At 51.4% G+C, this 12,234-nt stretch overlaps 1 protein-coding gene across 9 annotated transcripts in view; it reads left to right on the top strand.

Moving 5' to 3' along the window:
- Positions 1-12,234, top strand: part of MAD1L1 (mitotic arrest deficient 1 like 1) — a 346,832-nt gene that overhangs the window by 144,119 nt on the left and 190,479 nt on the right. Inside the window, exon 1 of one of the 9 annotated variants that reach the window (XM_077907547.1) lies at positions 2,438-2,553. The exons of the other annotated variants lie outside the window; for them this stretch is intronic. The gene's annotated coding sequence lies outside the window, so the exon portion shown is untranslated. Of the gene's footprint in view, positions 1-2,437; positions 2,554-12,234 lie in introns of those variants that run through there. 9 annotated transcript variants of the gene reach the window in all.

Genomic DNA, 12,234 nt, shown 5'->3' with positions numbered 1-12,234 from the left:
TTCGGCGGTTGTGGCATGTGGACAGTGGGTATGTGGCCCTCTCAGGGAAGGGAGGCTTCAGGAGGTCTGTGGAGGGAGTGTGGGATGAAGCTGGTTGGACAGGTTGGCGGTCACACTGGTGGAAGGCTTTGCTGGTGGCAGGGGTGTGTGTGGCTCACTTGACCCTCCTGAAGGTCTTAGTGAATGATGGGCCACTGGTGGCCCGAGCTCGGTGCCCTCTAGCAGTGGGCGTGCTGTGAGGCTTTCCTCCTGGTCACCTGGGGGACGGGCTCAGAGGAGACCCTGGAGGGAAAGGCTCTGGCCGTCAACATGACTTACCTGTGTGGATACGGATCTCGCTTGTGCGGCTTAGCTATGTCTGCCAGATCTATCCATCCACATGGTGGACTTGGGAGAAAGTCACCGTGCACAGCTACACCTTGAGTGTGGGGGTTATACCCCTCCATGAGGGCAGAGCATTTCCTGTTCCGAATTTTTCTGCATGAGATTCAGCTCTCCTCCCTATTTATTCTTTAATTCAGCCATTTATTTATAGCAAATGGACTTGTAGATATTGACTTTAGAATTTGGTTTTAATCCAGCTACTTGATTTTATTTTATTGCTTTGGCCAATGGGAGTTCTTTCAGTTGAGCTCAGTGTGAGGGCTGAGCCCTTCATCCTTCCTCATCATCTGCTGCTGCTGCAGGTCCTTGGGCTCATCCTGAGCATCTCCTGCCCAGCCCTGTGCCAGCTGCTGCTCCAGGACTCTGCTCGCTTCTCTGCAGAATGGTGTGGGTGTGCTAGGTCTTTGTGGCCCTGTCAGCTCACAGCCAGGAAATGTGTGTGTGTGTGTCCTGGCTTCTCTGTACAAGCACATCCATAAACATTTCCCTGTGTCTTTTCCCAAGCTCCCATAAACCAGACGTGTTCATATGGACGGGTCCCCTTCCAACCCACACCGTGTGGGTCATCCCAGCACCCCCAACTCCAACTCCCGGCATCCCTGACACTCCGATACCCCTCACCCAGTTGTTCCATGCTGTTAGCCCCGGGTGATGACTTTTTATATTTTTAGCTTTTTGTTTTGAAATAATTATAGATCATAGAAAGTTGCAAGGATAGCACAGAAGGGTTCCTTATATCCTTCACCGTTTCCCCAGTGCTTGTATTTTATGTAATTATGGTACCGCGATCTGATACTGGCACATGCGTGTGTATTTCTGTCTTGTTTTCACACATAATTTGTGTCCCCACTACCGCCTGCAGGGTGCCACACGGCCTCACACATGCTCAGTCATGCCCACCTCACCTGCCACACCACGGCCTTGACGTGGCAGCCACCCATCTCTTCTCTGTTAATAAAATTTTGTCCTTTCAAGAGCATGGTAAAGATGGAATTGTACAGTGTGTGGCCTTTTGAGACTGGCTTTTCCACTCAGTGGATTGCCTCAATTTGCCTGGATTGTGCGAATGTCAGTAGGTAGTTCCTCTTTGCGAATGAGCAGGACTGCACAACTCGGAGGGCGTTTACAGGTTTTGCTGTTACAAATACCCTTGCTAACGATGGTGCCCAGGATTTTGGATGGCTGTGAATTTTCATTCCTCTGAGTGGATGCCCAGGAGTGTGATTGTGGAACCCTGCATCAGTGACCCCTGAGAGCTGGGGACAGGCTGCTCCTTGCTGGACCGGGGGTGGTGGTCGGATGGTATGTCTGGGGCTGAGGCTCTGAGCTGGGTCTCCAGGCATAGGGCTTGGGACCCAGGCCAGCACAGCTCTTCCTTATGTGAAGTCTGTGTTTGCCGTTTTTTTGTTGCTTCGGTCATGGCACCACAGCCGTGGCAGTGGACATGGCATGAGTGTGTCATCTCAGAGTTCTGGGCAGGCCCAGCTGCTTCCTGATCCCCAGGCCCTAGCAGAATGCATCAAGGTGTCAGCTCCGCCCTTGTGGTGCAGTGGTCCTAAGGCTGTCAGGGAGAGTCTGTGCCCAGGGTCATTGGGCCTGTTGTGGAGTTCAGTTCTGTGGTTGTAGAACAGGGATCCTATTTGTGCCAGCTGTCCTTGCTAAGCACCTGCTCACATTCTTTCACAGGTTTTTCCTGTGGTCCCGCCGGCCCTGGGAGGGGGTGGAGGGTTGAGGCCTTGCCAAACTGCATATCTCTGTGGCTTCCTTTTCTGCCTGCACTGGTGAAGTTCGCTGCTTCTCCAAGCTCTTGTGACTTGGTCAACCCAGGCAGCCTAATTCTCCGGCTTTAGGGTCCCTGTCTTTGTGTCTGCAGAAATCTCCTTGTCTTACCGGGTGACCATGTTCCATCATGGCCTACCATATGCGCTGTCAAGGAGAGGGTGCTATTGACACCAAGACCTGGAAACTCAGACACCTATAGGCAGGCATCACAATGTAGGGAGTGGTCCTGCATGCTGGGATAGGGTGGACGAGGGTGTGGGGGCGGGGGACATGTGCTACCCAGAAGGGGTAGTCTGGCCCCCCTCTAGCCTCTGTGTGCCACAGGAACTGTGAGTCCAAGAGCAGTCAGCACCCCTTACTCAGAGTGCTCCCATTCACAGACTTCATGTGAGTTGAGCAGGTGCGCTTATTCTGTGTGTTGGGAGGTCAGGGGACAGGTGCAGTGCTCAGAGAAGCTGTTGCTGTGCACAGGACCAGTTGGTCCCTCTGGAAAGACCTGCCCATTGGCTATCAGCAGGTATGAGAAGAGCCTTCCTGTCACCTAGCACAGAAGCCACGCTGCTCTTCTCTCTTCTCCATTTTAGTAGGAGTGCTGCTGATGGCTGCGAGCCCTCTGTTTGCTGAGACCCTGGGGTTCTAATATGTACCTTCCTCCAGGTTAGAGTCCCGGTTGCAGATCCCTGTCAAAGCCCGCACCTCCTGGCAGGAGCTGTGGGTATAACCCCCACCCATGGAGGCCATGCTCAGACTGCACCCTTCCTTCGTGAGGTTTTGGCCTGGCTTTCTTCTCGGGTATTTGCTGTCCTGCAAGGTTACTGCTCCATCCCAAGGCAGGAAATTTCCATTCTCCCTGGCTCAGCAGGTTGGAAGCCGATGGCCCTTCCTGGCCTAATTCCGTCTGCACCCCAACCCGCTGCACTCATGGGCCTTGCTGAGTCCGGGAAAGAGTGGGTATTGATTGCCTGGTGCTGACTGATGCCTTAGACTGACTGTTGCTCAAAGGCACGTTCCTGATGGGTCGATAGCAATCTCCCGCGCAGCCCTAGGTCCGGCTCACAGGGACCTGTCTCTCCCACCAGCGTGGTTATGAAGCCGTTCATCAGCTGTTGGCATGGGGGTGTGGCTAGTCTGCCGCTTGGTACTCAGTGCCAGGTACGTGGCCACTATGTGTCCACTTTGGAATAATAACCCTGTGAGCTCTGCAGCATGTCAGACACCAGCCAGGTGTGCTTCCTCCTCAGGGTGCCTCCAAGGTGGCGGTTCTCCGGCTAGCAGGTGTTTGCTGGTCTTTCCCTGTCCTTGCAGAGGAGAAACCCCCCTGGCCACTACCTACCTGGAGCAGAGCTGTGTGTGCAGTGCTCCTGCCGCCGGCCGCGGCTCTGTGCCAGGCCTGCTACAGGCCTGCTGGTGGGGCTCTGGGCACCTGTGTCCCATCAAGGGTCCTATTTGTGTGCTTGACATTTCAGCATACAGCGCTTGGAGTGTGTGGTTTTATTTTGAGACCTTATTAAGCGGCTCCAGTCTAAGGGTTTAATTGTTACTGATAGCTGAGAGTGTAATCACCTTGGTAAAATACCATGACTATTTTAAGCAATTGAAAATTGGCTTCCAGAACTGGGTGAACACAAACCATTTTCCTATTTGAAATGAGCTATTTCCAGGGTGCCCCTAATATTCCACAATATGGTTATAGAATTTTGTTATTTATAGAACCTCAGCAGTAAAAGCTAACTTTTTAGTAAGAAATTAAAAAAAAAACAAATGGAAGTAGAAGCTTCCCTTAACTCTTTTTTCTATATCTTAACTGTTCCCCTATTCTGTATTCTATAGTGGAGGTGTTTTGGAGAGGAGGACGCAGATCACTGGTGTCTTACTTACTACCTTGGGGATCAGAGTGCATGGTTTGGTAGTGATGATGTCTCACCCTTGAAAGATCCCTGAGTAGGGTGGTGGTCCTCATGGGGGGGGCTAGGTGAGTGGTGGCCCTGGTGGGGTACAGGTCCTAGGGGTGGATGGGTGGTGGTCCTGGTGGGGTGTAGGTCCTGGTGGTGGGGGTGGTGGGAGTCCTGGCTGGGGGGCATGCAGGTGGCTGTGCCCAATATGGGGCTTGAAGTACTCCTGGGGGCGAGTGGGTGGTGGCTTCCTCTGTGTTGGGCATGGCAGGGTGTGGAGTGCTGGCTGACAAGAGGATGTCCATCACGCTCAGTGTCAGTGGGGCTGCAACTGTTTGGCAGACACCAGCCCCCATGGATGCCCCTGGGTCTGCACCAGAACCTGTGTCTCTGGCTTCAGTCCTTCTCTGGTGGGCTCTAAGGGTGCCACACTATTATTTGGGCCCACTGGTGCTCAGCGAGGTTGGCCCTGCATTTAGGGGCTGTTTCTCCTTCTCTCCTGGAGTTCTCTTCATATTCTGATCATGAATTTCTTATTGGAGACCTGTACGACCACGTCTCTCGTCTACACCATGCTGCCTTTCTCTTAATTGTGTCCATTGACAAGTAGCAACTTTTAATGTTAGTGCAGACCAGCTTCCTGATTCTGTTATGTTAGGTTAGTGCCTTCTGAGCCTTGGTGAACTCGATGGATGTGATCTTTGCTACCAAAGTCATGGAAATAGCTATTCTCTTCTAACTGCTTTATTGTCTCATCTTCTATAGATTGATGTTTGGGTGTGACAGGAAGTAGGTGTCAGGATCATATTCCCCCAAATGTTAATTGGATTTACACTGGTGATCATCTTGCCACATATACAAACACCTGGTTGTTGGGTTGTATGCCTACACCTACACTGTGTATCAGTTACCCCTCACTTAAAATTCTTAGATTATTTTTTCCTCTTTCCTTTGACTATGCAGTAGACCCAGCAACATTTTTTGAGAGACCAGCCCTTTCCCGTGGACTGTCACAAGGCCTTTGCTACCTATCGCAGGCTGTTCATGGACAGGCCAGCTCTGAGTTCTCTCTTCTCTTCCATTGCCTCTTCTTGTCTCTGTTCACCCTACCACCTTGTCTTCATTATTACAGCTTTATGTGTCAGTATCTGTGAACCTTCAAATTTGTTAAGATTCTTTGGCTAATTTTGGTCTTTTGCGTATCCTCCTACATTTCAGGATCTGTCCATTTACATGAAAAACTGCTGGAACATGATAAGGATTACAATGAATTTGTAAATCAGTTTGGGAAGATGTGACATCACACATTATCTTCTGAAGGAGAACATCCCATGTTAGATGCATGTTATTAGACATTTTCCCAAGTATTTTCTGTTTTCAGTGCAGCTTTAACGGCATCTCTGAGGACTTGTATCCCATGTATGTTACTGGTGTGTGGAAATGCAGTCAGGTTTTGGCTGCTGCCCCTGCACACGGTAGTCTTGCTAAACTCACTTCTTGGAAAGCAGCTCCAGCAGACGGGAGCCCGGCCTCTGTGAATAACACAGCTGACCTCTTCCTTTCTGGCCCTCATACCTTTCCTTTTTTTCTTTCCTGTCTTCTTTCCGGGACCATCAGTCGACTTGTCACTCGGAAGTGATGCTGGCAGTGTCCTTCTCTCACGCAGGTCAGGAAGCTTCGGTAATTTGCCACTGAGGATGACATGTGCTGTTTGTTTCTTGTAGGTACTGTTTATTGAATTAATGCAATCCCTTATTTGTGTGTGTTTTTTAAAATTTTTAAGTGATCTCTGTGCCTAATATGGGGCTTTAACTCATGACCCAGAGATCAAGGGCTGCATATTCCAGCAACTGAGCCACCTGGGCACCCCTATTTATTGTTTTCTAAGAATTTTTATAAAAAATGCCTACCCCATCAATTTTGATGTGGGTTATTTTTATTACTGTTCTGTTCCAAGTATTTTCTCATAGTCTCTGTGGATTTGTAAAAGCTGACCTTCAAGCAAAGTGTCCCATGCTCAGAGTCACAGTGCAGGCAGATGGAATGCTGGGAAGGAATGGAAAGAACCCATACCTACTCACCTGTTCCTTTGCTGTCTTGTCCCATAGATCCTGGCGGAGTGAGTCCTGCATGCTGGGCTCTGTGCTGGGCACTTCTGGGGCCGAACAACTACCGGGTCCGTGCTCCAAACCCAAGGGTATCTCCCTCTAGGGGCCAGAGCAGATTAGTGAGAGCCTGGGACCACTGCTGTGGTGACTTTGCTGAGCTCTGGAGGCCACTAGGGAAGGAGCCCTGGGTGAACCTCCTGTGCTGGAGCCTGGTCAGTGGGTTTGGGTTTTTGTTTTCATTTGTTGAATAACTATAGATCTGTAGGAAGTTGTGAAGCCAGTGGGACCAGGTTCTGTGTGTCTTTCCCCCAGCTTCTGCCCTGGAAACCTCTCCCATGCTTATAGTGCAGTATCAGGCATTTGACGCATATGTGATTGTGTGTCTGTGTATGTTTGGGGGTGGGGAGGTGGGTTCTGTGTCACATTAGCACATGTGTAGATTCAGGGAACCACCACTGCCACAGAGACCTTCTGCATGGTGCCACAAAAGCAAGCACAGCCACTCCACTATCTCCTATATTCTGTTTTCCATCTCTGCTAATTTTGATATTTCAATGATATTATGTAAATAAAATGATACAGTATATGACATATTAACATTTTTATGTTAATAAAAATAAATAAATAAATAAATTTATGTTAATAAAAATGAATTAATAGACTTTTTTTAAAGCTGTTTTTTTTAAAGCTGTTTTATGTTTATAAAAAAAATTAAGGGGAAAGTATAGACTTGCCTTGTGCTTCTTCTCCTGCCTCAAAACAGGCTCTTATGCTGTTCACACCCTGCATCAGTTAGGTACATTTGGTACGATCCAAGAACCATTGCTGTTCCATTATTTCTAACTAAAGTCTGTGGCTCATGTTAGGGCTGGCTCTCAGTGTTGTGCATTCTGTGATTTTACAAATGTAAGATGTCATGTATGCACCCCTGTGGTGTCACCTCACAGAATGCTGTCCCTGCCCTAAAACCACTGTGCCCTACATGCCCACCCTTCTTCTATCCTCCTGAAGCCCGGGTAGCCACTGACCTTTCCCCATCTCCGTAGTTGTGCCTTTTCCAGAATGTCCTACAGTTGGGGTCATAAGGTGTGCAGCCTTTCTGGACTAGCTTCTTTTAGCAGCAGTATGTTTTCAGGGTTCCGCCATGTCTGTCATGGCTTGATGGCTCATTTCTCTTTAGCACTGGACATAACAGTTTACCTGCATGCTCCCTTAACGAGGGGCATCTTGATGCTTCCAGGTCTTGGCAGTTTTGAAGGAAGTGGCTGTACATACTTGTGTGCAGGTTTTTGTGTTGATGCATAATTTCAACTTCAATATCTGGATCACAAAGAGTATGTTTTGCTTTAAATGCTTTTAACACCAGTGCTTCCTCCAGAAAGCTGTGTCAAAGTCCTATGAGGTGGGAGTGTTGCCGTGTTCCTGAAGGTGCAGGAGGGAATGACCTTGAGACTGGAGCTGTGTGGGTGGGTCTGGCTCCTTGCTGGTGACCTCTGCCTCCTGGCCCCCCTCCTTGAACAGGTCTTGGGCCATTTTACCTCTGAGCTTGTAATTGGATGCGTATAAGCCCAGGGCACTTGGCTGCTTTTCATGGGCAACTGTGTGGGTTAACTGAGGTGACACCAAAGGGGACTAGGGTCCTGAGAGGAGGACACCCCTGAGCAGGGAGAAGCACAGTGGGGGAGGAGCACAGTTGAGGGAGGAGCCCTGGGCAGGGAGGAGCTCCGTGTGTGTGGGGGGGAGGGGGGGAAGCTCAGTGTGGGAGGATCCCTGGGTGGGAAGGAGCTCAGTGTGGGGGGTGGCGGGGGGATCTCAGTGTGGGAGGAGCACAGTGTATGTGAGAGAGAGCAGTGGGGGGAGAAGTCCTAGGCAGGGAGGAGTGCAGTGGAGGGGAGCACAGTATGAAGGAGGAGCACAATGGGGGGAAAATAGTAGGGAGAGGAACATGGTGGGGAGGAGTGCAGTGGGGGGAGGAGTATAGTGTGAGGGGAGGAGCCCTGGGTAGAGAGGAGTACAGTGTGGGGGAGGAGCATAGTGTGAGGGGAGGAGCCTTGGGTGGAGAGGAGCCCTGGATGGGGAGGAGCCCAGGGCAGAAAGCAGACTCTGATTGTACTCCACTGGCTGTCACTGCAGGGTCCCTTTGCAATAGCAGCTGTCCCATGCCTGAGCTCAGGTGGATTGCTGACAGCTGGACAGCATGGCCTCTTACCTCAGTGAAAAGCAGATTATGTCTGTTTCTCTCCCAAAAGAACTTTAATGGCAGCTGCTTTTGATCCATGTCTTCATCTTCATCCTTTGTCCTTCAGAGCCCACAAGTTTCCTAATCTTATTAAAAGGTTCTCTTGTACACCTTCCTTTTTAATGCTGAAAATTCCTGGGCTTTGGTAGCATAGAAGGTAAGGCTGAGAGCGCCCAGCCCCTGCTCTGTCTCCTGAGAACCAGCATGCCATGGAAGTGCCTGGCTTGTGTCTGTCTCAGAGTGAGTGCTCTTGGGTGTGCTCACTCTGCACCTGTCCTCACCCTCCACCCGAAGCCAGCCCCCACACAAGCTTCATTCTGCACAGTGATCTGTGCTCCGTGTGGGGATGCAGAGCACATTTTCTCTTGACATGTGTGTAAGTCTGAAACGGTCCGGGGGGCCTTAGAGATAGGCAGGGACGCACCTGGTTTGTGCAGCTGGTTGGTGCTGTTAGGTACCATCTGTTTTCAGCCTTCTGTCGGTGATGGTGGGGAGGACGCAGTTCCAGCTGTTATCATTGGACCGAAGCTGCTGTTGGAGTCATGGTCATTTCTGAGTAGTAAGGGTCACTAAGCCACAGCATGTCCATGCTGTCCTACTCTGGGACCTGCATCGTTAGGGTTTCCCATCCACACATGTGCCCTTACTGATGTCCTGGGTCTACTGACCTGGTACATGGTTTTGGGGGCCTTGCCAAGCCCCTGTCTCTGTGACGAGATGAGGAGGCTGAGGAGCTGGATGGTGACCAGGTGGGGCTGTACCCTGGCCTTCTCTGCTGTCCCCCTTCTCTCTGTCCTGATGCCCAGCCTGTCCTCCCCAGGCAAGACTTCAGGAGCTCTCACTAGGTCTGCGGGAGCTCTGGATCTTTGGTGTAGGTGGATTTTACAGGGCTGTGGTTGGCTCCTGGGTGGGCTGAGAGGAGTGCTGACAACACGGGGGGTGACATTAGACACATAGTGTAGCCAGGCAGTGTGCTGGGTATGCCCCTCATCACTCCCACCTCCTCCGTGTTAGAGATGAGGGCACTGTGGACCAGAGAGGTTAAGTCATCCCAGTGACTCTGCACTGCCCCTTGGGAGGGCACAATTCGGTCCTTTAGGGTGGAGTTCCTCTGTGTGCCTCCAGATCAGGTTGGATCTTGTGAAAAATACAGAGTTTGAGCAAGTGGCCCTGGGAAGGACCTAAGATCCTGCCTGTCTGTTCAGCTCCCAAATGGTCCCTGGGCTGTGGGTCAGTGGACATTGTTGAATAGCAGCAAGTCCAGTCCATTTCAGAGCTAGTGTAATGGGACCTGGTTGACCAGGCCCGGGGTTGTGCCGCAGAGACATTGTGCAGAGACATTGTGCACCGTGGTGACACCTGTTTTTATGCACAGTGCCCAGACAGATGGCTGGTCCTTGGCATTGCTGATTAGGTCTCTGCAGATGTCTCAGGCCCCCCCACTGTACACATCCGGTCCTGGTCCTTGTCACACGCTGCTCTCCTCTAGTGAGTGTAGTGCTGTCCCCCCTGCATCCCCTCCACCTCCCAGAGGCGCACCCTCCTACTGAGTTTGTTTGTTTATCTGTTTGCCCATTGGGTCCCTGTCCTGCTATCCCCACACCTGCACCTGCTGTCTTGCTGAGGCTGGTAGCTCTTGAGGGGCAGGATCCGTGCTGTACTTCCTCCCTGCCTTTGTCATGGAGCCTCACACCCACTAACTGGGGAATGGCAGGAGGTTGGCTCTGCTGCCCCATTGATCTCAGAACTCAGCAGCAGTCTGCAGAATGGAATTGGTGGCTCTTTTGTGAGTCGGGGGTCTCAGCCCCCCACTGCCATGGAGAGGGCCTGGGCGGTGATTCACACCCTTTAAATTCAGGTTCAGATTTCGACCTTCCTCCCCTCCCCTCCCCTCCCCTCCCCTCCCCCCTCTCCTCCCCTCCCCTCCCCCCTCTCCTCTCCTCCCCTCCCCTCCCCCCTCTCCTCCCCTCCCCTCCCCTCCCCTCCCCTCCCCTCCCCCTCCCCTCCCCTCCCCTCCCCCTCCCCTCCCCTCCCCTCCCCTCTCCTCTCCTCTCCTCCTTTAACTTTTGCCTGATCCTCAAAAAAAAAAAAAAAAAAAAAAAAAAAAAAACCTGGAGTTGGGCAGTGCATGTCACCCAGCCCGTGGTTTCTATTTTAACATTTGTTTTGCTTAGCATGGCAGCCTTCCTCTTCCCACAGAGAGGTGAGATCCTCTTTGCTTTAAAATTTAATTTTGAGGTGTTAATATATTGTCCTTTCAGGTTACCTTTTTAGGCTGATATTTCTCTTACATCCATCGAGGTAAAATAGTGCACCTGTTTTATTATGGGAGCACGCCATTTGTACAGTTGTTAGAAGGCCCGTCTTGTCATCACTGTCACTGAGTCACCTACCAAGGGGGCAGCTGGAACCAGGTTGAGGCAGAAGAAACCATCCTAGAGAGAAAAGCAACTTTAGGAAATGTAATGAAATTAAAACAAAATGCCTGTTTCCTCTCCAATTTGAAGATGTTTATTAAGATAGAGTTTGGGAGGATGTGGAGGGGTGGCACATGTAACTTCCCCCAGCCACTGCTGCGGGTGGGCTGGAAAGGATTGACTGGAGGGGTCGAGAGGAGAGGACAGCTGAGCCTTCTTCTCACTTGTGGGAACAGCGCCAGCCTGGCACCCAAGGCCTCAAGGCCCTGCTATAGGGGCTCCAACCCCCAAGGGACCTTCCCCTCTCAGCCCTAGGATTTGGATTCAGAGAAGCTCACCTACCTTCCTCCCCACCTTCCACACATCCTTAGGAGAGACTGCAACCCTGAAGTCCCAGCCCGTGCTGGTATCCTGGGCTTCAGAACCCTCTGCCTTAGGGGTGAGCCTGGGTGGGTGTGGGCTGTGTGGCCTGGTAGTGCCTTCACCAAGAACTATGAGTTTGGGGAGGCAGGGTGGGAGGTGCTCACAGTCCCAGGGCAGCCTGGCCACCAGGCCCATGTAGCTAGTTCCTTCGTGTCAGTCTCCATGACATATGTTTGATCAGAAGCCCTTTGCTTTCCTTTGGCTAGGGCTGATTGCCTGTGGCACCATTTCATGATAACAGATTAAATCTGAACAGTCTAAAAAGGACATCGCTGGTAACTCCTGCCCCTTGGGAGGGCACGAGTCGGTCTTTTAGGATCTAATTTATGCCCGTTGCACAGGACCATTGGTCCCTGATCACTGGCTCCCTAGCTGCCTGGGCCCTGCACCTTCTCCTCCTGGTACATCCTCCTTGTGCCCCACCTGGAATGTGCTTTGTGGGATGGGGCAGGTGGACATCTTGCCTCTCATCCTTTGTGCTTCCTGGACTTTCCACTTCTGCAGGCCTCGGGGCCTTTGCTGGTGCTTCTCCCTGGTTCTCTGGCTCTTAGCCTCCCCAGCTGCTTGGCTCACTTGTCCTCTTTGTCTCTCCTGAGAGAGATGGGCCTTTTCTGTTTGGTTCATCAGCATTTAGCTGTAGGAGGCTCTTCATGTATAGTAGGCACTCAGGAAATATCTGTTAAATGTTCATTGCTCCAGAGAGGGTGACTTGCTCAGAGCCCGTGATAGGTGAGAGGAAGCATCCCACCTCTGCTCCCTGTCTCCTGTCTCTACTCACTGCCTTTGCCTACGAGTGGCCCCCTCCCGCCTCCATTTGGGCACTTGTGCTGTGCCCTATGTGTACAAGCGCTCTCTGCCTCTGCCATCGGGCTCCTGAGACAGGCATTCCTGATGCTACCCCTTCCTGCCTGCCACCAGATGGGTGTTTGGGGCCATCAAAAGTGCTTGCAGCAAGATCTTGGATACATACATGTCTGTGTTGGATGCTG

The sequence above is a fragment of the Canis aureus genome, chromosome 8 (assembly GCF_053574225.1).
Source record: "Canis aureus isolate CA01 chromosome 8, VMU_Caureus_v.1.0, whole genome shotgun sequence".
In the NCBI taxonomy this organism is placed as follows: domain Eukaryota; kingdom Metazoa; phylum Chordata; class Mammalia; order Carnivora; family Canidae; genus Canis; species Canis aureus.
The sequence above is the reverse complement of the archived record's forward strand: the minus strand, read 5'-3'. Positions and strand labels throughout refer to the sequence as shown.